Consider the following 25,112-nt stretch of genomic DNA (forward strand, 5'->3'; position numbering starts at 1 on the left):
AAACTCGAACCCTCCTGGTTGGGGGTTTTAAACTCAAAACCCCCTGGTAAGGGTTTTTTAACTAAAAACCCCATTGGTTGTGCTGGGGCAATTGATGGTTTAGTATTAAAAACTCACATAAAATAAACAAAATCAAAGCAAAAAATCATTCACTAAATTCCGATCCCCCCCCCAAGGGGGGGGATTTCATTTCGGGGGGGGTTTGAACCCCAAAACCCCCCCCCTGGCTACGCCCATGCACACATCACATAAACTTTCAGACCCGCCCTCACAAGGACACGAAGAAGCTTGCACGTGAGTGTCTCATGTATCTACAGAAGGACGAAACGCCTGGGCAGGAGAGGGGGGGGGGGGTGATCAGTCCACACAGGTAGGAGTTAAGACACAAATCAAAGAATGGAGCTTAAAAAGAGAAATGAGACACGTATTACAAAAATAGAGCTTAAGATAAATGAGACCTATCAAATGAAAAGAGCTTAAGATAAATAAAACATATAAAATGTATAGAGCTTAAGATAAAAGAGACATCAATTGAATAGAGCTTTAAACAAGAACAAAAAATATATTTAAAAAAAAAAAAGCTTATATTAAGCATAATTGTATCAATTAGTTTGGATCAGCTATGTAATTAAATTTATAATAGATTTAGATTGACAAGTATTTATACAAATAAATATTTTAAAAAAGGGAACGGCCAAACTTCTGAGCCAAAGTCTTCTCAGGTTTCTCAAGCCAACGCCGTAATCATTGCACTAGCGAAGAGTCTATGAACAAGGAAGATTGTAGAGTTATCTCTTGTTTCTATAGTCCCGACCTAGTTTTCAGGTTGTGTTCCCTAAGACTGCCGCCCAATGTGCCAAACGGATCGGGAGGAACTAAGTCTAAGTAAGTCCCTAAGACTGCGACGACAACCTATAAAAGGAACTAATTCAGCTTATACCAGTCAAGTACGAATTCTTTCATGTGGTTGAGATACCATACAAAATAATTAATTACCAATAGTTATTTAACTAATTAGTGGGGTTTTTTTTATTCTTGTGTGGTCAGGTAAAAGAAATAAGGTACCCCGACAAAATAGCGCGGACAAAATAGCGCGGACAAAATAGCGCGGACAAAATAGCGCGAACAAAATAGCGCCGACAAAATAGTGCCGACAAAATAGCGCAGAAAAAATATATTTCAGTCATTTTGAAAGAAATACTTTAGATATCGTAAAATATGAATAGAGCCAATATTTGTTTTTCATTTTGATGTTATCATTATTTTTCAGTCATTTTGCAGTAAACACTTTAAATATCTTCAAACATAAATAGGCAAACAGTAAGCAAAAATTATAATAAGCTAACATGAGTAATTCCCAAAATATATCATTTATTTACATTCCAAAAGTGTACTTTGAAAACAAAGCAAAGATACTTGTCAGATTTATATATATATACACACACACACATTTTCACAAAGTTAAATTGTAGGAAATGTCACGTAGAAATTCCAGCACTGGCTTGTTTCCATACATTAGCAATATAGCTGCAAGACGTCTGTTAAGTTGGAGCTGTACTTTGTCTTGCTGGCATCTTTACTTCGTTCTCCAGCATTGTACCTCAGAATCTTGTTCTCAATGTTCTCCTGTTCTCTGAGGAAGTGAGAGATTAACTTGTAGACATTAGGGAGATGACCGTCAATAGACAGCTGAAATGCATGGCGCCATCCCTCAACTGAATTGTTTGTTCGTGGTAGATTGTCTGTACTCGATCTCTAACATTCCATAATGATATCGGAAATCTTGGAGTCACTCTGCGGTGGAGTCTCTGGAGACCAATATAGTTATCCACCCAATAGTCATACAAATTCCTTACAACATCTGCCCACGGGTCATCTAGATCTTCGCAGTATTTACATCGGCAGGTGGAACAAATAAGATTAAACAAACGTTTGGCGAGATAAATAATCGCCCGCTTAACTAATCCTGAGAGAAAGATATAAAATAATATGTACTCTCTTTTTCTGCAAATGTTGCATACTTCTAGATCTATTAAACTTCAAGAAGATAGACATCTCAACAAAAATGCTGCCCAGGATGTTCACTTATATAAATCCGGTACTTTTATAAACATCATAAAGACCGCGCTATTTTGTCTAGCGCTGTTTTGTCGGGTCATCAAGAAATAATTGGGTACCCCGACAAAATAGCGCGAACAAAATAGTGCCGAAAAAATAGCGCGAACAAAATAGCGCCGACAAAATAGCGCGAACAAAATAGCGCCGACAAAATAGTGCCGAAAAAATAGCGCGAACAAAATAGCGCCGACAAAATAGCGCGAACAAAATAGCGCCGACCAAAATAGCGCGTACAAAATAGCGGCGACAAAATAGCGCGAACAAAATAGCGCCGACAAAATAGCGCAGAAAAAATATATTTCAGTCATTTTGAAAGAAATAATTTAGATATCGTAAAATATAAATAGTGCAAAATTTCAGCTTGATCCGAGATTGGGTGTAGGAGAAATAACGTGTACAAACTTTTTACCTAACAGACAGACAGACAGAGTGAGTGAACTTAAGCTTTGTAAAAAGAGAACACATTTTAAACTGGAGAGGCACGTGAGATCCCAAACACTTATTTCTGTATACAGGCAAGCAGACTAGAGAGACTGACCGAGACCATATTCCCATAGCACATTGGCCTGCGACTTCGCAACATGTGGGCAGTTGACACCGAAAGCTCAGCTCACAGGTCTGTACCACGTGGCAATGAGCTATTGGTCTCCACTGTTCACAGGTAGCGACGTTGCAAGTCAGCGTTCAAGCCTTCTGTGACAATTGTCGTTGACAGACAGACTGACAGACTGAAATACAAAGACGTATAATTAAGAATTAAAATCTACCCTTTTTAAAAAAAATTATGTTTAATACTTAGTCCCATGTCTCCTATTCCGTTTAAACTAAAGTTTCCATTTATATCGTTTACAACGGACATTATAAATATAGGCTCTTGTCTACGTTGTCATATGAAATAGATTAACATATCAATAAACACTCATACAGACTCCAGAGAGAAAGAGAAAAGAGAGAGAGAGGGAGAGAAAGAAAGCAGAGTAATATGTAGTATGTAATATACACATATTGATTTTCAGAACCACTTAGTAAAAAAAAAAAAAAACTTCTAAGCTTTATAGCCCACACACCCACCCACACATTAAACAGAATGACATCTACACTTCATCACTGCTCACATCCTGCTTCAGACATCGAATTTTATGTATGGTAACTTGTGCAGGTAATTTTCAGACGATGTGCGTATAATGTGTATATAATGTGTAGATAAGTGGAGGTAATGTGCGGTTGGTGTGTAGATATTGTGTAGATAATGTACAGATGATGTAAGTGTAGATATTATGCAGATAATGTGTAGATAATCTGTATATATTTTGTAGATAATGTGTAGATGATGTGTAGATAATGTGTAGGTATTATGCAAATACTGTGTAGATAATATATATTATGTGTAAATAATGTGCAGATAATTACATACATCTGCTAGCATATTTACCCCCTCTTTTCCCCGAAGAACAAGGCAATATTTACAACGCTATTTTCTAACCTTGGGGGCGCGGTGGTCGAATGGTAGCTTGGCTTCCGAACCTGATGTCCTGGGTTCGAATCCCGGTGAAGACTGGGATTTTGAATTTCTGGTTTTTAGGGCGCCCCTGAGTCAACCCAAATCTAATGGGTACCTGACTTTAGTTGGTGAAAGTAAAGGTGGTTGGTCGTTGTGCTGGCCACATAACACCCTGCTCGTTAACCGTTGGCCAAAGAAACAGATGACCTTAACATCATCTGCCCCATAGATCGCAAGGTCTGAAAGGGGAAACTTTATACTTATTTTTTTTATTTTCTAACCTACAACTGAATGTAGCCAGGGATAGTGTTGCCTATAGTCACAGTTATTTTTTTACACTCCCACAGCACATCCTGACTTTCTAAAATGCAGCCTTCCACAAGGCTTAATCTCTTCATACTTCGCGTCCATAAAGAAATTAGAAAGTATAATCATAAAATAGGCAAAGGTTGCAAAGGTGTAGCGCATCTTTCCAGACAAAATAAATAATTTTTTAAAGAGTTGGCCTTACCTTTTAATCTGCTACGTAGATATGGCGACAAAACTAGGATCTTAAAAATAAGAGAACAGAATTTAAAAACTGTGCAACCAAGTTTTAGTTTTTTCTACGGACATGAATGAACTGTTTGTTCTTCCACTGGTAATGTTCATCTAAAAAAATTGTTTTCTTTACATTCTTTCAAGTTTCGTTTTCTTAACTAAATACAAAAAAAAACTATTAGACCTATTTTAAACCCATTAAAAGATTTTTAAAAAATAACAGATTCAAAGGAAAACAATACTACACTACTATATGAAATGAAATACTTTACATTTTGTTTCGTTGCTAAAAAATGTATGTTTTCATATGACCCTCGTTGATTTTTAAACTTTATCTAAATCTCAGAAACCCAGATGCTACCTGAGACGTATCTTCGGTTGGGTGTGTGTGCGTGTGTAAGACATTCGTTATAGGGGGCCAGAAACCCGTCTGGACAAACCAAATGGTTCCAATGTTAAAATAATTTATAACTTTCGAGAAATTCATTAAAAAAAAAAAAGTTTTACAAACAAACTAAACTAAAACGTTGCACACAATTCATTTTCTGTTTCCATCATGAGGAACCTTGTACAACTTGTACAACAACAACAACAATTATTGATGTTCAGATCTAATTAAACTAGAAATATAATGCTTAATTTAGACTTCCGTGGGCCATGAGTATTTATGTAGCTCTAATTGATTTGCTCGTAAATTAAAAGAAAATAAGAATAAGAAAACCTCAAGTCTAATGAAATTTATTTTGTTCTCCACGAAACAATTCATTAATGAACCATTATTCGTCTCGTTTCTTTGTATCTTATCGGTGTAGTTTTTGTTAGAATCCTGTCCATAAAATGAATGTGTTGGACTTTACAAGGGAGGCTATCCACAAATTCAACAAAGAACACCTGAAGTCAATAACAAATGAAACGATTAAAGTGTCATGGGCCAAGACCGCATCAGGTCTACATTTATGGAGGGCAAAGTCCATCCCCAGCAGACCCCTCTCCCTAAAAAAGCAAAAAGAATACCATGTATTTTCTTACATGTATTACACTAAGACATGGTCAAGAGTTGTTGGTAGTTTTTTTTTTTTTTTTGATATATGTATGCATGTTTATTTCTAACAGACTATGTGAGAGAACATACCAATATTACTTGTAGTCTAGTCAACTCTAGTCTAGTATCCTATCGTCTGTCACCGAATAAAACTATTATAATTAGATACCTCTTTTGAAACAATACATAAAAAAATCATATTAAGAAAGGGAGATAATTGTTTCTACGTGATTGTCAGTTAATTATCCTACAGAGACATGTATGTCTACTATCTTTTAGTGACATGTATTATCTTACAGAAACATGTGTTACCTTACATACATGTGTATTATCTTATAGAGGCATGTATCATCTTACATAAAAATGTATTATCTTACAGAGACATGCATTCTTACAGAGATGAGTGTTATTTTACAGAGACATGTATCATCTTATAGAGAAATGCATTATACCGCAGAGGCATGTACACAGAGAAATGTATTATCTTACAGACACATGTATTATCTTGCAGAATCATATATTATCTTACAGAGACATGTATTATCTCGCAGAGATATGTATTTTCTTACACAGACATGTATTATCTTACAGAGACATATATTGTTTTACACAGACATGTATTATCTTGCAGAGACATGTATTGTCTTACAGAGACTTGTATTTTTGACATACATTGGACTTTCGAGTTGAGCTTAAACTCTCTACACCTGAATCATTGACGTGAAGGTGTTTCAATGAAATATTTTCGTTTATAATTGATAAAAATTATGTGTAACATGGTGAATACTTTGAGTAGTTATTTGAAGTAGGCATAGTTTTAAGTAAATTGTATTGGTTATGAGTGCACTACTTATTAATGTAAATGAAGAATTCTAATTATACATTCGATATTTTACAGCTATAAGATTTACAAGAAATTAAAAAAGGATTTAAATTTTGAACGTATTTATTTTCAATATACTTGTTCAGGTTAGTAGTGTTTAAGAGAGAGGAGGGGGAGACCTACATAAAACAGGGGCGCCAAGCAAGTAATTCTATCCTCTTATAGTCTCCCCTTATGGCCCAACTTATGACAGGTGGAAATAATTGAAATGTACATTGCAAACGAGATGCCCTAGAACGAGACTGTTGAGTTGTTTCAGATGTGTACACAGAGACGTTCCATTCAATGCAGGCTCAAGTTGCTCATAGAATGAATCTGAGCTTACGGTCTCCAATTAAATGAATTAAATTTATAATTACAAGCATGAAAGCTAGTCACATTAATTAGCACATAATTAATTAGGCCATTTAGTGCATTCCTTATCATCTGTGTGCTCTAAGGTTTTGTTTAGATGGGTGATTATTACACAAGGTCTAGGCTTTGTAAATAAACAAGTTTTAACATCTGTAAAAAAAAAATTAAAAAATGACCTTCAAAAATATAAAAAAATTAAATTAAAAAATCTCAGCTTCATCGGGGATCTCAACTTGAGATTTCTGGGTTTTTTTTTTTCATTTTTTGTATTTTATTTTCCAAGCTGATATTAACTCACTCTGTCTGGTCCCCGTTTTGAATATTTGTGTGTTTCCTACATTCATTCTTGGATCAAGTTGAAACTTTACGCAATTGTTCAGTGTAACTAATAAAGCACGAATCAATAAAAAATATGAAGTAGTATTTAGGCAATTAATTATTGGCAATTAATTATTTCGTTTGATACTAAAAAGGGAAATCAATCCTTCAGTAATAAGAGATATGTATAACTATGTGTGTGTTTTGTCCCCTTAGATAATCGTAATTAATTTTTAGTATTATGGCGTAGCAAAGTACACTTGGGCCTGGGTTCAAGAAGATGATGGTGGACCTCCTCGAGTAAGTTGAGTGTGACTGACATCACACACACACACACACTCACACACACACACATACAAACTAAGAAACATGCCAATGCATGAACCTGTTCTTGTGATAGTGTCATTAAACTCAATAAAATTACTTCTTTCAAGTAATGGGGTCATTACACTCAACTAATTTGTTTCTTCCAAGTAATGGGGTCATTACACTCAATAAAATTACTTCTTCCAAGTAATGGGGTCATTACACTCATCTAATTTGCTTCTTCCAAGTAATGGGGTCATTACACTCAATAAAATTACTTCTTCCAAGTAATGGGGTCATTACACTCAATAAAATAAATTACTTCTTTCAAGTAATGGGGTCATTACACTTAACTAATTTGCTTCTTCCGAGTAATGGGGTCATTACACTCAATAAAATTACTTCTTCCAAGAAATGGGGCTATTACACTCTCGTATACATAACAACGCACACATGTTTAATTATGCATTTTCTTATTATTGGGCCTACTCAAATTCAGCTATTAAAAAATATAAGAACTGCTAACCATGTATAAAAATAGAGGAATATAGTACCATGCATCCGTTTATCACTAGATATTAATTTTCAATATTACAAGTGAGACTCATATTTATTTACTAATGCATGTGTTTTTTGACCGTCTAAGAAGCAAATTAATAAACAAGTGCTCATTTTCTAAAAGAATTGCTGTTCTCGCTCAATAGAGAATATATAAAGTTTTAAGTCAACCTGCTTCATGTTATAGAACTTATAAAGAAAGGTTGATCAAGTGCGAATTGGAATCTAGCTACTCCGTTGGACAACTATGAGGGACGGACGTAGGCCAAGAGCAGTCTTTTTTTTTTTTTTTGGTGAGATGATAGGTGGTCGGCGTAACACAGGCGCCCCACGGAAACGCTAGACCAGCTTAGGCACCAACTAGCCTTAGCTGACATAGAGGAGAGCACCTGGTTGCAGGCGGCTGCAGAACAAGGCAGCTGGAAATCACTTACTAAGGCCGCGAGATACACATTTGAGACCAAAGGAAAATCCGTTGCCGAGGACAGACAGATGTAGACGGCGAAATGTAAATCTAAAACGACCACAGACGGAGGATGGTTATGCCTGCGCTGATATTGCAAAATATGTGGTCGCAGCTCGGACTGCGTAGCCACGGGGAATACTGTACTCCCTATTAATCTTCGGACTCAAAGACAACCTTATATTATGTGTTTGGTAAAATAGTCGTAGTTTTTCTTTCTGCTTTTTGAGGTTTCTTGTCCAAGAAATCAGTGATATTCTTATCTTTGGCATTCACCTTGCGAGACAAGGATTTTAAAAGTTTAATAAAAGCTTACATATTCTTAGTCATATTTCCAATGCGCTTCACTTTATATGCTGCAATCAATAAGACATGCGAATAGATTGTTTAACTAACACAGGAATTAGCAATGACAGTAGTTTTCTAGCATAAAGTAAATTTCCAGACTTTAAAGTTATGAGTTTTTTTTTGTTTTTTTTTTAAAGGAAACCTCAGAATTTGCGCTATTCAATTTTAGCTTTATCATCATAGGAATCTTTGGGGCCTATATAATGCTGTTACTTCAGCAGCTGACAACTTGAGAGCCTCTAGAAGGCTCCCAATAGAGGATTTCATGGCGTTATTGCCAGATAGTTTCAACAGGAGAGTACCCTTCGGGTGGACAAGACCACCCTCTAAGTCCTTTTCAATCAAAAACGTCGGATAAGACATTCTTTGGATAAATGCACAACAATAACAAAAGGAACAGGAAATGAACAATAAAGGAAGTATGACGCGATTGGAACGCGACCGGCTTTAAGGAAATAAAAATATGAAGAAGAACGCAAAAATTAACACTGCAATCTGAAAATTCAACTATATCGATATGCTCCCTTGACAAATAAACCTGGGAGCAATCAAAACTCAGAGGCTAGAAGCAAAAAGCGTCCAAAATCCTAGAAACAAGGCATTATAATTCACTAGATCTAGATTACAGATAATGCATCCGCCATCTTGGATCTTATGAGTTTTCTCTATATTTGCAATAGCAACCCAACTGTTACTAAAAGAGATGAACCAACTGTGAATATATAATATTATTTTCACAAGCCGAGAATTACAGTAATAATTTAAATAAATATTTATATTTGAGATTCATTTTTGGATGTGTAGAAATTGTTTAGTTTTTGTTTACTTTTAAATTACATTTACTTTTATTTAATTTTTTTTTAAATTTGATCTAGTCGTATTTCGTGAAACACTATAATGGCAATGTAAGAGTTACCTCCCTTGAATAGATTTCATACTCTAGCCATAAGTTCTATATCGATTTTGTATTTCCCTCTTTTTGTTCTATCATATTATGCCTAAACTCTAATTTAATAATGAAAAAAAAGACACAGGTTGTTAATTAAGAAAAATTTCAGAATTTGCAACATTTAAATTCTTACAATCCTATTTTCATACAACGTTACCTATGCATCGTGGGACCTTCGCGCTACAGTTGCTATGTCACTGGATGTTTTGGAGGTCACAGGAGAGAGAGAGAGAGATGGTGGCAGTACTATACATAAAATGTATTTCTATAATAGATTTTAAAAAAATGATTAAATAATTATGACCATGTGTGTTTCTTGGGGGAGAGGGGAGGATACAATTTTCTTCAGCTCGTCCTTGTTGCTAGCCAGATGTTATTTTGTCTTAGTTAACAAGTTCCATCTCTCAACCCTGTTACAAAAGTGTCTCAGAATAGAAATGAACTAAAACTTCTCTCATTACATCCCTAATTGATAAAGTCGAACATTCCAGAGACCATGTCCGGTCTGGGAGTCTGAGAGTCCGGTCTGAAAGGAGGATGTCCATTTCCGGTCAGAGAGGGTAGGGGGTGTCTATGTCCGGTCTAAGGATCCTGTTGTATCACACAATCTGACACATAGCACTCATTACAGACGCTAGCACAGACACACTGGCACGCGAGCTCATCTGATATCATCTAATGGGGACGTCATGTCCAGGCAAGGGAAGGTCAAGGTTGGATGGAGGAAGGGAATACATTTTAAATTCCATAGACAGCCCCCCCCCCCCAGGCACTCCTCACTTACTTTACTGAAGGAAAAAAAACAGAAGCTAAAATAGTGAGATAGGGGGGTATAGGATGGTGGTGAGAGAGTTGAACTTTGTGAACATCTAATGTAATATTCTATATTATTTTATTACATCGATTCACTAGCGAATCCAGAACTTTGGAGTGGGGGGGGGGCGATTTTTTTCCAAACCCTAACCCTAACGCCCAGTAAACCCTAACCCTATACATAAACGTGCGTAGAGCACACACACACACACACACACACACACACATATATATATATATATATATATATATATATATATATATATATATATATATTTATACTGCTTATTTATTCTTATATATATATATATATTTATATATATATATATATATATATATATATATATATATAAGAATAAATAAGCAGTATTTCTCAGTATTTTCATGCATTCTTCACTGCAGAAACGCATTCTCCTGACATCTACAGCTCTTTATCCATCAGTGGAGTTCGGGGCGAAGCCCCGACGCCAAAAAGCGTTTTCTTGCATTTTTCACTGCAGAAACGCCTGCTCCTGACATCTACAGCTCACTATTTATCAGTGAGTTTCGGGGCGTAGCCCCGACGCATAAAGCGTTTTCATGCATTCTTCACTGAAGAAACGCATTGTCCTGACATCTACAGCTCATTATTAATCAGTGAGTTTCGGGGCGTAGCCCCGACGCATAAAGCGTTTTCATGCATTCTTCACTGAAGAAACGCATTCTCCTGACATCTACAGCTCATTATTAATCAGTGAGTTTCGGGGCGTAGCCCCGACGCATAAAGCGTTTTCATGCATTCTTCACTGAAGAAACGCATTCTCCTGACATCTACAGTTCATTATTAATCAGTGGAGTTCGGGGCGTAGCCCCGACGCATAAAGCGTTTTCTTGCATTTTTCACTGCAGAAACGCATTCTCCTGACATCTACAGCTCATTATTAATCAGTGGAGTTCGGGGCGAAGCCCCGACGCCAAAAAGCGTTTTCTTGCATTTTTCACTGCAGAAACGCCTGCTCCTGACATCTACAGTTCACTATTCATCAGTGAGTTTCGGGGCGTAGCCCCGACGCATAAAGCGTTTTCATGCATTCTTCACTGAAGAAACGCATTCTCCTGACATCTACAGTTCATTATTAATCAGTGGAGTTCGGGGCGAAGCCCCGACGCCAAAAAGCGTTTTCTTGCATTTTTCACTGCAGAAACGCCTGCTCCTGACAACTACAGCTCACTATCCATCAGTGAGTTTCGGGGCAAAGCCCCGACGCTAAAAGCGTTTTCTTGCATTCTTCGCTGAAGAAACGCATTCTCCTAAAGCTCATTATTCATCCTATTAAAAAAGGACCTTTTGAATAATATTGTACTTCAAAAATATTCTAATTTGAATGTAGACGACCTTAATACATTGCAAATAAAACCGATTTGTTCCTTGAAAAGATCAGATACCCCACATATTTAGATTAAGGCTTTGAGGATCGCCGCCGAAAAAAAAAATTTGATAAATAATATTCAATAAAATTCAAGCATAGATTGTGAGTTATAGTCCCAAATTTAACTAGAAAAATATTAGATTGAGTAGAGGTTGGAAAAAAGGCTACTCATCTCAATCGTGACTCTTATACTGAAAATTTTGTTTGAACTCTAACTTTTCCAAAGCAAAGTCTTTCTTAAAATAATTATGATAAATTCATGTGAAATTACATAAACTCTGGAAATGGGAGGGGCGGTAGAATGAAAACGATTTATCCTCGCTCCTTTTTATACTTTCTGCTAATGATTGCATTTGGCATTAAAGAATAAGGGTGGGGCCACTCGATACGAGAATTTAATTTATAGCATATATAAATTATATTAGTGGCTGATTTTTTTTTTACATTTTGTAATTTCTTAACTATAATACAAAAAGAAAAATTATTGCTTCGTCCGATGAGGGAAAGGAGAGTGCATGTATGGCCCCTTCCACCTTTTTACTTTTATATTTACTAATCATAAAATTTGAGATTAGAGTGTGGTGCGACATAATATACAAATGGTTTCACATATCAATTATATAGAAATTCAACTATTTTTGTTCACAAACTATGATTCCTCCATAAAAATATGACCGCCCCCCCCCCACTCAGAGGGCTAGAGCAGGGAGGGCAGTACATGCAATCGCCCCCCCCCTCCTTACCCCACTGAATCGGCCAAGATACCTGAAGGAGAGCGACATAATATCAAATTTATATATCAATGCAACTAATCTTGCTCACAAACTATGATTTCTCCATAAAAGTAGGACCGCCCCCCCCCACTCAAAGGGTTTAGGTGGGAAGGGCAGTAGAGGTTTCGCCCCCCCCCCCTTCCACACACACCAATCGGACAACAGGGGAACGACATAATATAAAGATCGGTTAAAATATCAATAACAAGTTTTAATCATATAGATATTTAATTGATTCTTTTGGCAAGCTGTGATTTCTACAAATAAATTGGACCGCCCCCCCCCCACTCAAAAGTTTATGGTTGGGGGGGGCGGATTGATGCTATCGCCCCCTCCCGACCCCACCTAATCGGCCAACATACTAGAGGGGGGGGCGAAATAATCTAAACATAGTTTGAAATATAAATAATTAGTATATATTATTAACATAAGTAATAAATTCGTATACAAATTGTGTGACTTCTATACTAAAATTCGTCCGCCCCCCCTTCGGGGGGGGGTCGGCCGAGTGGGGGGGGGGGGGCGATCGCCCCTACCGCCCCCCCCCCCTGGATCCGCCAGTGCATCGATTACAGTTTTAGCTATTGATACCATGTATGTAATAAACAACTAAAAGCTACCTATATTCGGTTGAAGCCAAGATTTCTGTCTGTCTCTCTCTCTCTTTCACTCTGAGAGCGTTGGAATTAAAAAATAACTTATATTAAAAGGAACCCGACCCTCAGACTGTTCAATCTCATCCTAATCTAACCCCTTCGCATTCCATCCACTTCTAGTAATCGTAATCACTTGCCTATATCAATAATCATAATCACTTGCCTATATCAATAATCATAATCACTTGCCTATATCAATAATCATAATCACTTGCCTATATCAATAATCATAATCACTTGCCTATATCAATAATCATAATTAACACTTGCGATCTAGATTTATAGTTTTACAGCCCAGAGCGTTGAATGACAGACAACGAATTCCTCTTCAATGATCGCACTAAAAACCTTCATACAACTACATAATTTACAAAAAAATATGTTAGCGATTCACAATGTGTAGACCTAAACTATCAATTATTAGCTGTACTTCAGTTATTGTTTTTTTTAATGTTTTTTTTTTCCTGATAATGGACTCCTATTTTCATTACTTCATGTCAGTACAACCTGGACCAGTTCAGTTTATGGTCACCCCGTCTATCGAAAATATCGGACTAATTGTCCTCATGTGTTCAAGAGTTTGTGGACCAATACCTGTCTTCAGACGAACTACCTTTAACTGCGCGGATGTAATTATTATCAAAATAAACACACACTCACACACATACACTTCAATGTCCACACTCGGACCACAAACAGAACCACGTACACATCCAAACACAATCTTCCAGCGCTCCAAACTGACATAACGGGCCGACCAGTTAGCCTCCTCTTTGATATGTTTACGCAGTAGGCTATCTCGAGGCCATCTGGTGCAGTGGCTTTGAATGGAGTCACACGCCAGGATACTCTCTGTTCTTTTTGAAGTTTGAACCAAAGAATGTTCACTTTATGATGTCAAAGTTATCTGTTATCTATTGTGGTAGCCGGTGTAATTAGAGTGTTAAGGGTGTAAAAAAAAAGTATCATTAGGGATTGTTCCTTTTTTAAAAAATATTTACAGTAGGCAATGTTTGAATTGTGTTCTCAACATGATCTTAGTTTTAAATTATAGTGTGAACTTTTTACAATTATTATTTGGGAATTACCACTTATTAAATCATCTTGATACTCAGAGCGTATTTCGCGAAAAAAAAACACAAATTCCTAACATCCAGAAAAGCGTTTTAAATGACTGTTTACATACCTAGTCACTCAGGTAATATGTCAGAGATGTCTCCAAGTACTGTTTTGTCACGGTTTGATGTTCTAATCAACAAGAAGACCTTAGCTGTACGCGGGGCTTTGGTGAGTTTCATTTCCGGGGCCCTGCAGACGTGTATAATGGAACGATGGAGACAAACAAACCCTAATGTCGCAGGCCCTTCACATCCGAGTCCTGGTCGGTGGCCTAGCCAACCAGATTGTCCACCTCTGCTTTTGGGTTGATTGGCAGTTAGTATGAAAATGTCATGTTGACCAGATAAGGGCAAACAGTTTGATCAGTGTTCAATTAAGTTAATTAAAAACACAATTTCTATTGATTGATTTCACTGTATATACAAATCTAATTTAATTACAAGAGATGAAGAGTAGATTGAGAATCCGCTTGAACCCCTAAAAGTGTCTTTGGTGAAGTACACGTTGAGACAGAGTGAATATAAAACTAAAACTGTATTGACCATGAAAACTAAATGCCTGGAATGGAGTATCTTAGAATGTGTTGGAGACACTTTTTACAATAGATAGGCCTACAATTAGCTTTCTAGAAGTTTTTCAACTTTGTATTTAATCCTAGAGCAATTTTAAAGTTATAACAATTGAAATAGCCTGAGCCTTAAAGGTTTTCAAACGGGCAATGATAGGAGCAGATTGTCTTCAATATTTAGGGGGAAATAATTAAAAATGTATATAATATCTTGATTAAGATTACAATTAAATTACATCCGAACATTTCATTCAATACTTCTTTCGGTTATGTAGGCTCCAGTCTCTTTACCCAAATCTTGAGACTACATGCTCAGATCTCCAGTTCTAATTCTCTATTCTTTGAACTCAGTACTTCAATACTTATGTCCCTTGTTTAGGCATTTTTCTGTTTCACGTGTATTATGAAGCAAACACTAGCTAATGGCCTACATCGTGGTAGGTCGCTATGGGAATCGAGTCTATGACATCAAAGTTATTTTTACACATGACAGATGACAAAAAGGGAAGAGTATAAATATACTGTTAATATACTTTTCGTGTGGAACAATCAGCGGAACTGGTGACGCAATAACACTTTGCATTAGCATTGCGTTAGGGTGGGGAGTCCCCCCGAATCAGTCAGGTATCCGCCTAATTTAATTTTCGTACCAATTTGGCGTAAAGGTGAATGAATTCGATGAGAAATATTCCTGTACTAACATTGCCCACCAGTTACGCCCGTTGATTTGCTCCCAGACTATACTTTTTTTTTCTTTTGATAATGACCCCCCCCCCCCCCCCATTTTATTCTTATAAGAATAGAGAGACGCACAAGTAGATGTTCCTCCATACATTCCTTGAACAATCGAATTCTAGTATCTAGTATGTAGTATGTATTATCTATTATCTAGTATCTATTATATATTATCTAGTATCTATTATCTATTATCTAGTATCTAGTATCTAGTATCTATTGTCTATTATCTATTATCTAGTATCTATTATCTAGTATCTATTATCTGGTATCTAGTAGCAAGTATCAAGTATCTAGTATTTATTATCTTGTATCTATTATCTAATATCTATTATCTAGCATCTATTATCTAGTTTATATTATCTATTATCTAGTATCTATTATCTAGTATCTATTATCTAGTAGGCCCTATCTATTATCTAGTATCTATTATCTAGTATTTATTATCTAGTATCTATTATCTATTATCTAGTATCAAGTATCTAGTATCTATTATCTAGTATCTAGTATCTATTATCTAGTAGGCCCTATCTATTATCTAGTATCTATTATCTAGTATTTACTATCTAGTATCTATTATCTAGTATCAAGTATCTAGTATCTATTATCTATTATCTATTATTTATTATCTAGTATCTATTATCTATTATCTAGTATCAAGTATCTATTATCTAGTATTTATTATCTAGTATCTATTATCTAGTATCAAGTATCTAGTATCTATTATCTAGTATTTATTATCTAGTATCTATTATCTGTTATCTATTATCTAGTATCTAGTATCTAGTATCTATTACGTTTTTATACTGTCTATAAAAGAAAGATACGAACCAAACAGTGCTATTACATACATTATGATGTTTACTATTGCTTCAAAGTAAAATCTTTTTATTTGTCGGCTTTAAACAAACATAATGGGTCGAAAAGTTTTTGTGTGTTATCTCAATGTAACCGCTGAAGTTTCAATCATGAAAACTGCTGAGTAGTTTTAGACATGCGGTTAGTAATACTAGTCCAAATGTTCGTTTTCTTTTGTCCACCGCAAGTGAAGTAATTTGTGATAGGTGAGTGGTGAGTGAATTAATCAATCAGGCCTTTGCATATATACTTCTGTTCTTAATACTTGGCAATGTGTGTTTGGTATCGGGTAATATTAACCCTAGCAATGCGTTAGGTAATCTAGGGGACTGAATAGTGGAGTGATAGCTGACGCTATTAGAAAATGTCTGTTTTTTATTTTCTCTTTATTGGTTCTATCTATACAAAAATGTTATCGACATTCTCCTGCTATCAACAAATTTCTAGATTCTCCTTTATTCAAAGGCCTCGGGACATGAAGGCACCATTGGTAGAAAATCAATACAGATCTTCATGGTATTCTGCTCTATCCAAAGCTTATGTCACTCTCTTGATCGTCTGCTGACAGTTTTCGAGTCTTGACGTGCGACTCCAATTAAAGATGGACCTTGTTACACGCTAGAATTATTTTTCTTTTTATCCATGCATGTGTGTGAGTGTGTCTTTGTGGGTGTGTGTAAAGTGATGTTTCATTTCTTGGCATGGGTCAGGTTTAAGTAAACTTCAGATAATTCAGATAAATTAAAACACTGAAATTTGTTTTTTCTTTGATTGATTCAGCTCTAAAATGTAGAAACTGTAACCTCTATAGACTAGATCTTAGATATCCACATCGATCCTTCTGCTGTGTCTTCATAAGTCTTCACATCTGTCACATTGACTGTCGTAAGCAACGTTTCTTTCAGTCGAACTGGGCCTTCTTTCTTCCTGTTACTGTTCTGTGGTCTTAGAGAGGCTTCCTTCCTTCTTTCTTCCTGTTACTGTTCTGTGGTCTCAGAGAGGCTTCCTTCCTTATTTCCTTCCATCCATTCTTCCATTTTTTTTTCTTTAATGGTACAAAAACAAAAGGTAAAAATGGCTTCTTCTTTGTTTCTTAAAATTTTGAGAAGTTTGTTTCTGGGGGCGTTAGAATTAATTCAAACGTTTCTTCTATTTCAACGATTAATTCAAACAACAACTCAAAATATATAATTAGTGATTAGTAAGAGAATTAGAACTAGTTTAACTGATGATCTGCTAAATCATGTAGGACCGGATATAAGTAAGTGTAGTTTTTTTTTGACCATAGTAGCTTATAAAGATTTGTATGAAACTATGCACTTAATACGAGTGCTTGCATATTTAACTTATTAAATTTCGTAGTCTTTCCTTTTTTAGCGGCCCCCGAAAGGGGAAAAGACGCTATTAGTTTTGTGTGAAATGTCTGTCCGTCTGTCCGTCCGTCCCGTTTAGATCTCGTAAACTGGAAAAGATATTGAAAATCCGACATACAATATTTTAGACCATTTAAAGTTCTGATGCAACGGCTACTTTTTTTTTTCTGAAAGCGAAAAATCTAATTTTTAAAATCAGTTATGCAAGCAGATTTTTAAAGAGAAAAGCTAATTAGTATGTATTATAAGTTAGACCTAAATTAAAACGAATAGTAATCTTGTAAACGTCATTTTCGTGATCCTTTATCATCCAAAAGACATACGATTTTTAAAAAAAATTTTTTTGACAATTCGAATAAGAGATTGAGTATTTTCTATCAATTACATCAATAATAAGACTTCAGTTAGGCCAGAAGAGGCGCGGTAGCTGAGCGGCAAAGCGCTTGGCTTCCGAACCGGGGGACCCGGGTTCGAATCCTGGTGAAGACTGGGATTTTAAACTTCGGAATCCTTAGGCGCCTCTGAGTCCACCCAGCTCCAATGGGTAACTGATATTAGTTGGGGAAAAGTAAAGGCGGTTGGTCGTTGTGCTGGCTACATGACACACTCGTTAACCGTAGGCCACAAAAACAGATGACCACAAGGTCTGAAAGGGGAACTAGTTAGGCCAGGTTCATATCTAACTTTACATTCACTTGCACCTATCCTTTGATCTGCTGTACCGTTGGGGCACTACACAAGATCTGTCAACCTTCTTTCTCCATTCTTATCTCTCATTTGTCTTTGATATAATTTCATTTGGATGTTCTTTCTGAAAATATTGAAGTCTGCCTGGGTGGACCACTTCGGGGGCCGATTTTGAGTTTGTGTTTCCACACAAACTGTCTTTGTAATCTTGTTTTTTTTACATTCAGTTTAATTTTTTTTTTTTACTTTTTAGTCCCCCCCCCCCCTTTTTTTTTTTTTCTAGTGTGAGGCCTTGGAGTGCCGTAAATCCGGGCCTGATTAGACTGGATGCTTCGATACTTGACACGTTAGAGCTACGTCTGCAAAACTGAAGAACACTTCAACTTTACTTCAGGGATGTTGGTCCTGTGTTACTTTTTCTGAAGACTATTTCTATTTGTTTTACACTAGCGTCCTAAATAAAACAAATAGTATAGATTTAAACAAAGTAAAGAACTTGACGGAAATGTTCTCCCCAACCAGAGGCGAATCTTTCCAACAGTTCAAGGCGATATGGACTCCCCCTCCCTTTCCCCCACCCATGTTTCCCCCTTTTTTCTTCTGTTAAAACCTGTTGTCAAAACAACACGTCCACTATGGGTCATGAGATGGGTCTGTCAGTATTGTTAAATGAATATTTTTCCCTATATATTTACCCCCCCCTCCCTTTTCCTTTTCCCAGTGAACTAAAAGTAGGCTAATACGCCTCCGCACTGAGTGAAAGTGCTAACAGCCACATAAGTGTACGCTTTAGTTTGTGTACACGCCATCAGATCCTAACAGCTCGACGCGACGTTCAAGCCCATTGATTGTTGGCTTGAGATCAATGACAATCCAGTCGTGGCTGTAGTTGGAAGGTTTTGTCTCCTGTACTCAGACACTCGTCATTGTCACGTTTCTTCAACTCCCTGGTCTTGTCAATGTCATTGTCACGTTTCTTAAACTTCCTGGTCTTGTCAATGTCATTGTCACGTTTCTTTAACTCCCTGGTCTTGTCAATGTCATTGTCACGTTTCTTACACTCCCTGATGTTGTCAATGTCATTGTCATGTACGCTTCTTGCACTCCCTGGTCTTGTCAATATCATTGTCACGCTTCTTACACTCCCTGATGTTGTCAATGTCATTGTCACGTTTCTTACACTCCCTATCAATATCATTGTCTAGAGTCTAGATCCTCAGGTTTCACTGGGTCATGGAAGGGGCCAGTTAACTGAAGAGATGAGAGCGATGATGATTGTTACTTAGGCTAGAACTTAAACCAGTGGTTCTCAAACTTTTTCGATCCACGGGCCCCTACGAGGAAAAGCTACATGAGTGTTTGGTATATAGGTAACTAATGTAAAAAAAAAATGTGGAAGGAGTGTTTATTGGAATAATATTTTTTGTTTACCAGGATGAGATTAAAGACATTTTATGAGTGTATTTATGCCAGGTCCAACAAGCACACATTTCGAGTGGATTTCTTTTAATTCTGATGAGGCTCATTAGGACAATGAATCCACATTGTACCAAATAAAAAGACATAAAAGCAGTCAACAACTTCTTTACAATGAATATAACTTATAAGATATAACATTGAAATCTGTTTCTGTAAACAGAGTTTGTGGTATCCTTGTTCATACAGTGGTTTAAAAATCTGAAACAGTTGCTGACCACTAGGTCTGTGATTCTGACTTTGGAATCCTATCAAGTATCAAGTCATGATTATGTTGCATTTTTAAATAAAGTCACAGTGGTTTTCAAACTTTGGTCCGCGGACCCCCATGGGTCCTTGAGACGACCGAAGGGGTTCCACATAATGATGATAATTGTATACAATTAAAAGCCAGTTGAACCGATCGGATACTTTGAATAGTAATCAACTCAGTGTTTACGTCTATTGCTTATGACAATCTAAACCAAAGATTTTAAGACATTCTTCACTTGGATTTCCAAACTGGGAATTGAACCCTTTTGCAAAGTGAACACACTTATGCCTACATTCTAACCATAGGTGAATTTATACTAATACAGGAGTATCTTATTGAAATAGCCACAAACAAGGAACTTAACTAAATGAATTGAGAAAAAAAAAGTTTATTCAATTTAAAAAAAAAAAATTGGAACAACTTTAACTAATCGACTGCCTCCGATGCATTTCATAGAATGTAGAAGCATGTTTTTTAACAAGTAACATAAAAAAAATGTTTAAAGACAATTCCTCCTTTGTTAAGCTAAATACCTTTTATGTGATTACTTTGCACTGAAAAAAAACCCACCCCAAAAAAAAATCCTGGTTATACAATGTATAAGTCTACTCACAGTATAGACCACTTTAGTTTGGTAATATAGACCCAGAAGTGGCAACATTAAAATACAGTAATCTTGACTATAATATTAATTACTATTGTGTATTAATATTTTTTTTGAGTATTATAAGCAAATTAATTTTAGAAATCCAGCTAATGGTTTCTACATAGGAAGTGCACAAAATGTTCCATAACGTCTTCTTATATATTGTTGTAACTCTAGGCTAGGCACTCAACGTAAAGGCAGACAACTCAACACAGTTTCACAGGAAATAAAGACAGGTGTTTATTCACTAGGATAAACACATAACATTCTTCAACTTCCTCAGAGTCTTGCTACTAATTTACCAGTCCTTTAGACAGCAACCCGAATGTGGACCAACGACAGCCTTCCCTGCTTCGCTCCAGGTCCCGTCTACAACCTTCAGGCAGCACAAAGCTGGCTTCTTAGTTTCCAAGCATTCAGACTCTTCACAATCCCTGATGCACTGTTATTGTCTCTCTTCTAGCGTCTTCCTGTTTACGTTCACTAGTGCGCTAGTGCGCACCTCAAGCACTGGTGCAAGGCAGGGTTACAACACTATATATATATATATATATTTGACTCTTTATTGAAGACGTGCGAGAATGTCCACTGATGTGTGTTCAAAATAAAAAGACCAAAGCCACATTTTTGTTGAGAATTATAGTTTTTAAAAAAATGAGAATCTCTTTCAATGACAGGCTCATTTATTCTTTTGTGTTGTCTTTCAAACGTTTTCTGTGTCTAGTGTTTGGCTCTTGTGTTTACTGGTAGCCACGAGGACCTTTTCATATGGCCATAGAGTTTTAGTTTTTTGATAGGTTTTGATAGTTTTTTTTTTAGCAGGTTATCGTGCGGTCCAATCTCTGTATTAATCCTGTTTCTAATCTCTTCGTTTGTGATGCAGTCTTAATATGTAATATCTAGGATCTTTCTGTAGCATCTCAATTCCATAGCTAGGATCTTTCTGTAGCATCTCAATTCCATTGTTAGGATCTTTCTGTGGCATCTCAATTCCATAGCTAGGATCTTTCTGTAGCATCTCAATTCCATAGCTAGGATCTTTCTGTAGCATCTCAATTCCATTGTTAGGATCTTTCTGTAGCATCTCAATTCCATTGTTAATATCCTCCTCTTTAGTTCTGGAGTCAGCGGCCAAGGTTTGCAAGCATATTACAATGTGGCCTTCACCTTGGGAGCTAATTTTAGTGTCCAGGGTTAAGCCTTTTGGTATTTCTAGATTGTTTTGAGTTTTGGAAGTGGACTTAACTTCTTATATAGTACAGAAGTTAGGCCTACTTCAAAAAAAGAAGATGATTACGTCCTACGCGTCATGCATTCAGTCATGCATACTGGTGCGATTCTGGCCAGTAGTTTATTGTTGGTTTCTTCCCCTGACACCATAGCTCCGATGTATTTACAACTTCTGACACTTGTCTATACCTCCGATACTGGCGTCCATTTTAAAGCCATGCTAAGGACTTACAGGAGAGTTGCTCTTTGTCAACATTTCATTTCTAAATTCAATAAAATGTTCAATTTGAAACGCAGTGATTTATTTGCAGTGATTCTTTGGTTTCCATCACGCTCTTGAGACTCTCTGCTTGTAGGACCAGGATGTAGGACCAGGATGTAGGACCACAAATCAATAAGCAACAAGTGGAGAACGTAGTAACAGTTTTTTGTTTTTCGTGAGACGTGCAACAAGCACTAATGTCAAGGATGAGGATCAAGCCATTTGTATTGGCAGACGACACTGCCACACCCTTCATTATGTGCCCGAGACAAAGATCAACAGTGTTACGTCAAGCTACTTGACTTAATATTGTGTCGTCGTTGACTTCAAATATCAATGGCGTCTCCCTATGAATGGCATTAATAAGATAAACGAGTTGGGGTGCAATTTGTTATGCTGTTTTGAAGTCTCAGAGGCGACCCGTAAAGATATGACAGATAGAAGGTAAACGAATCGGGCCGCAATTTGTTATGATGTTTTGTAGGCCCAGACGGCAGCCCATAAAGATATGACAGAAGTCATTCAGGGTTCATGTAAGTGTGATCATGGACACTTAGTAATGGAGAACTTATGATCCTAACACCGCACTTTTCAAATTCAGTCTAATTCGACGAGATTTTAGACAGGGCATGTGATTGATAGCTGATAGACAATGTAGGCTTAACTATTTTTTTTTAAACAGTCATATATTTCGTCAATGTAATATGCGCTGTCAATGTAATATGTACTGAAATGTAAGATGTGCTGTCAATATAATATGTACTGAAATGTAAGATGTGCTGTCAATATAATATGTACTGAAATGTAAGATGTGCTGTCAATATAATATGTACTGAAATGTAAGATGTGCTGTCAATACAATATGTACTGAAATGTAAGATGTGCTGTCAATGTAATATGTACTGAAATGTAAGTTGTGCTGTCAATATAATATGTACTGAAATGTAAGATGTGCTGTCAATACAATATGTACTGAAATGTAAGATGTGCTGTCAATATAATATGTACTGAAATGTAAGATGTGCTGTTAATATAATATGTACTGAAATGTAAGATGTGCTGTCAATATAATATGTAGGCTACTGAAATGTAAGATGTGCTGTCAATGTAATATGTACAGAAATGTAATATGCGCTGTCAATGTAATATGTACTGAAATGTAAGATTTGCTGTTAATATAATATGTAGGCTACTGAAATGTAAGATGTGCTGTCAATATAATATGTACTGAATGTAAGATGTGCTGTTAATATAATATGTACTGAAATGTAAGATTTGCTGTCAATACAATATGTACTGAATGTAAGATGTGCTGTCAATATATGTACTGAAATGTAAGATGTGCTGTTAATATAATATGTACTGAAATGTAAGATTTGCTGTCAATACAATATGTACTGAAATGTAAGATGTGCTGTCAATGTAATATGTACAGAAATGTAAGATGTACTGTCAATGTAATATGTACTGAAATGTAAGATGTGCTGTCAATGTAATATGTACTGAAATGTAAGATGTGCTGTCAATGTAATATGTACAGAAATGTAAGATGTACTGTCAATATAATATGTACTGAAATGTAAGATTTGCTGTTAATATAATATGTACTGAAATGTAAGATGTGCTGTCAATGTAAGATGTGTTGTCAACGAGAGTTGTGCTGTCAAACAAGATGCACTGTCAATGGTGAGACTAGCACAGAACCGTAAGTTTATTGTGGTACACAAACAATATTGGGACAAGACAACCCTTTTACATTTTTAGATACGCAGAGTGAAAATGTACCAAACATGCACAGCAGGTGAAACGTAACTAGCGCAAGGAACAGTGTGATTACTTTGACTCCTGTTAGCAGATGGGTCTTTATAAGCACTGGACAGTCCATCTTCACCCTCCCATTTGCACCATTAGTGAAGGTTTTTAACCCATGCTACTTGTGTCAAGAAAAAGAAAAAAAATATATTTATAATCGAGTTTTTGAAAGACAAGATTAGATAATTATGTTAATATTTACATCAGTCATAGAGAGTTATCAGACGTTGAATTTGCGACGATGTTCTATTGGGGATTCTCATCTACAGCAAATAGTTCTAAATAGCTTGTTCATGTATTGGTGTATAGAATATAAGAAGTATTGATATTCCGTGCATTTTAAAAAGTAGCCTACATTTTTTCCACACTTTTAGTTTTAGCAAAGTAAATTAAATTTTAAGCTCCTTCTTTTGTAACAAAAAACAACAACAACTATTTCTTAGTTGGCAGCAGCGATCTTTTATTATGACGACCTAGATAATTATAGATTTTATTTTTCAAAAACTTTCCCAATATTCATTTTTTTAGTTTCTTATGTTTTCCTTGTAGGTTTCCTTAGATCTCTTCCCAGTTCTAAATATCGCGGAGTTTGCCTTAAAAATACATAAACCGGATCTTACAAATCGAATTGTAATGAAAAAAGAGATTTCTGCGTTTAGAATTTATAGTAATAATCCCCAATGTAGTAGTTATGGAAAAATATTTCTTAAAGAGATACGAATTTTTTTCATTTTTATTTTTTAATAAAAATATAGAATTACATGTTATATATTATCGCAAGTGTCCTCAACTAGCTTGGCTTTAATTGAAAGCAGTGGAGTATTGTGTGGGCTCCACACCCGCATATGCTGATTTTATGTACTTCGATTCATCTCTTGTGAACAAAATAAATATGTGTTTCTATATTTAAAAAAAAAGACCAAAAAGACACACCTCTTTTTTTTTTCTTTATAGGGCTTAAGGCAATAAAACGCATGCCACTGCTCTAAACATAATAAACATTTATTTGACTTTGATTTTTGATAGTGCTATCTGTATAATGTAAACCCACAGTAAAGGAAA

At 36.0% G+C, this 25,112-nt stretch overlaps 1 long non-coding RNA gene across 1 annotated transcript in view; it reads left to right on the top strand.

The window, feature by feature from the left end:
- The window catches only part of LOC106067951 (uncharacterized), a 35,832-nt gene that overhangs the window by 7,146 nt on the left and 3,574 nt on the right, over positions 1 to 25,112 (top strand). The window lies entirely within an intron of this gene.

Source organism: Biomphalaria glabrata, chromosome 1, assembly GCF_947242115.1.
Source record: "Biomphalaria glabrata chromosome 1, xgBioGlab47.1, whole genome shotgun sequence".
In the NCBI taxonomy this organism is placed as follows: Eukaryota; Metazoa; Mollusca; class Gastropoda; family Planorbidae; genus Biomphalaria; species Biomphalaria glabrata.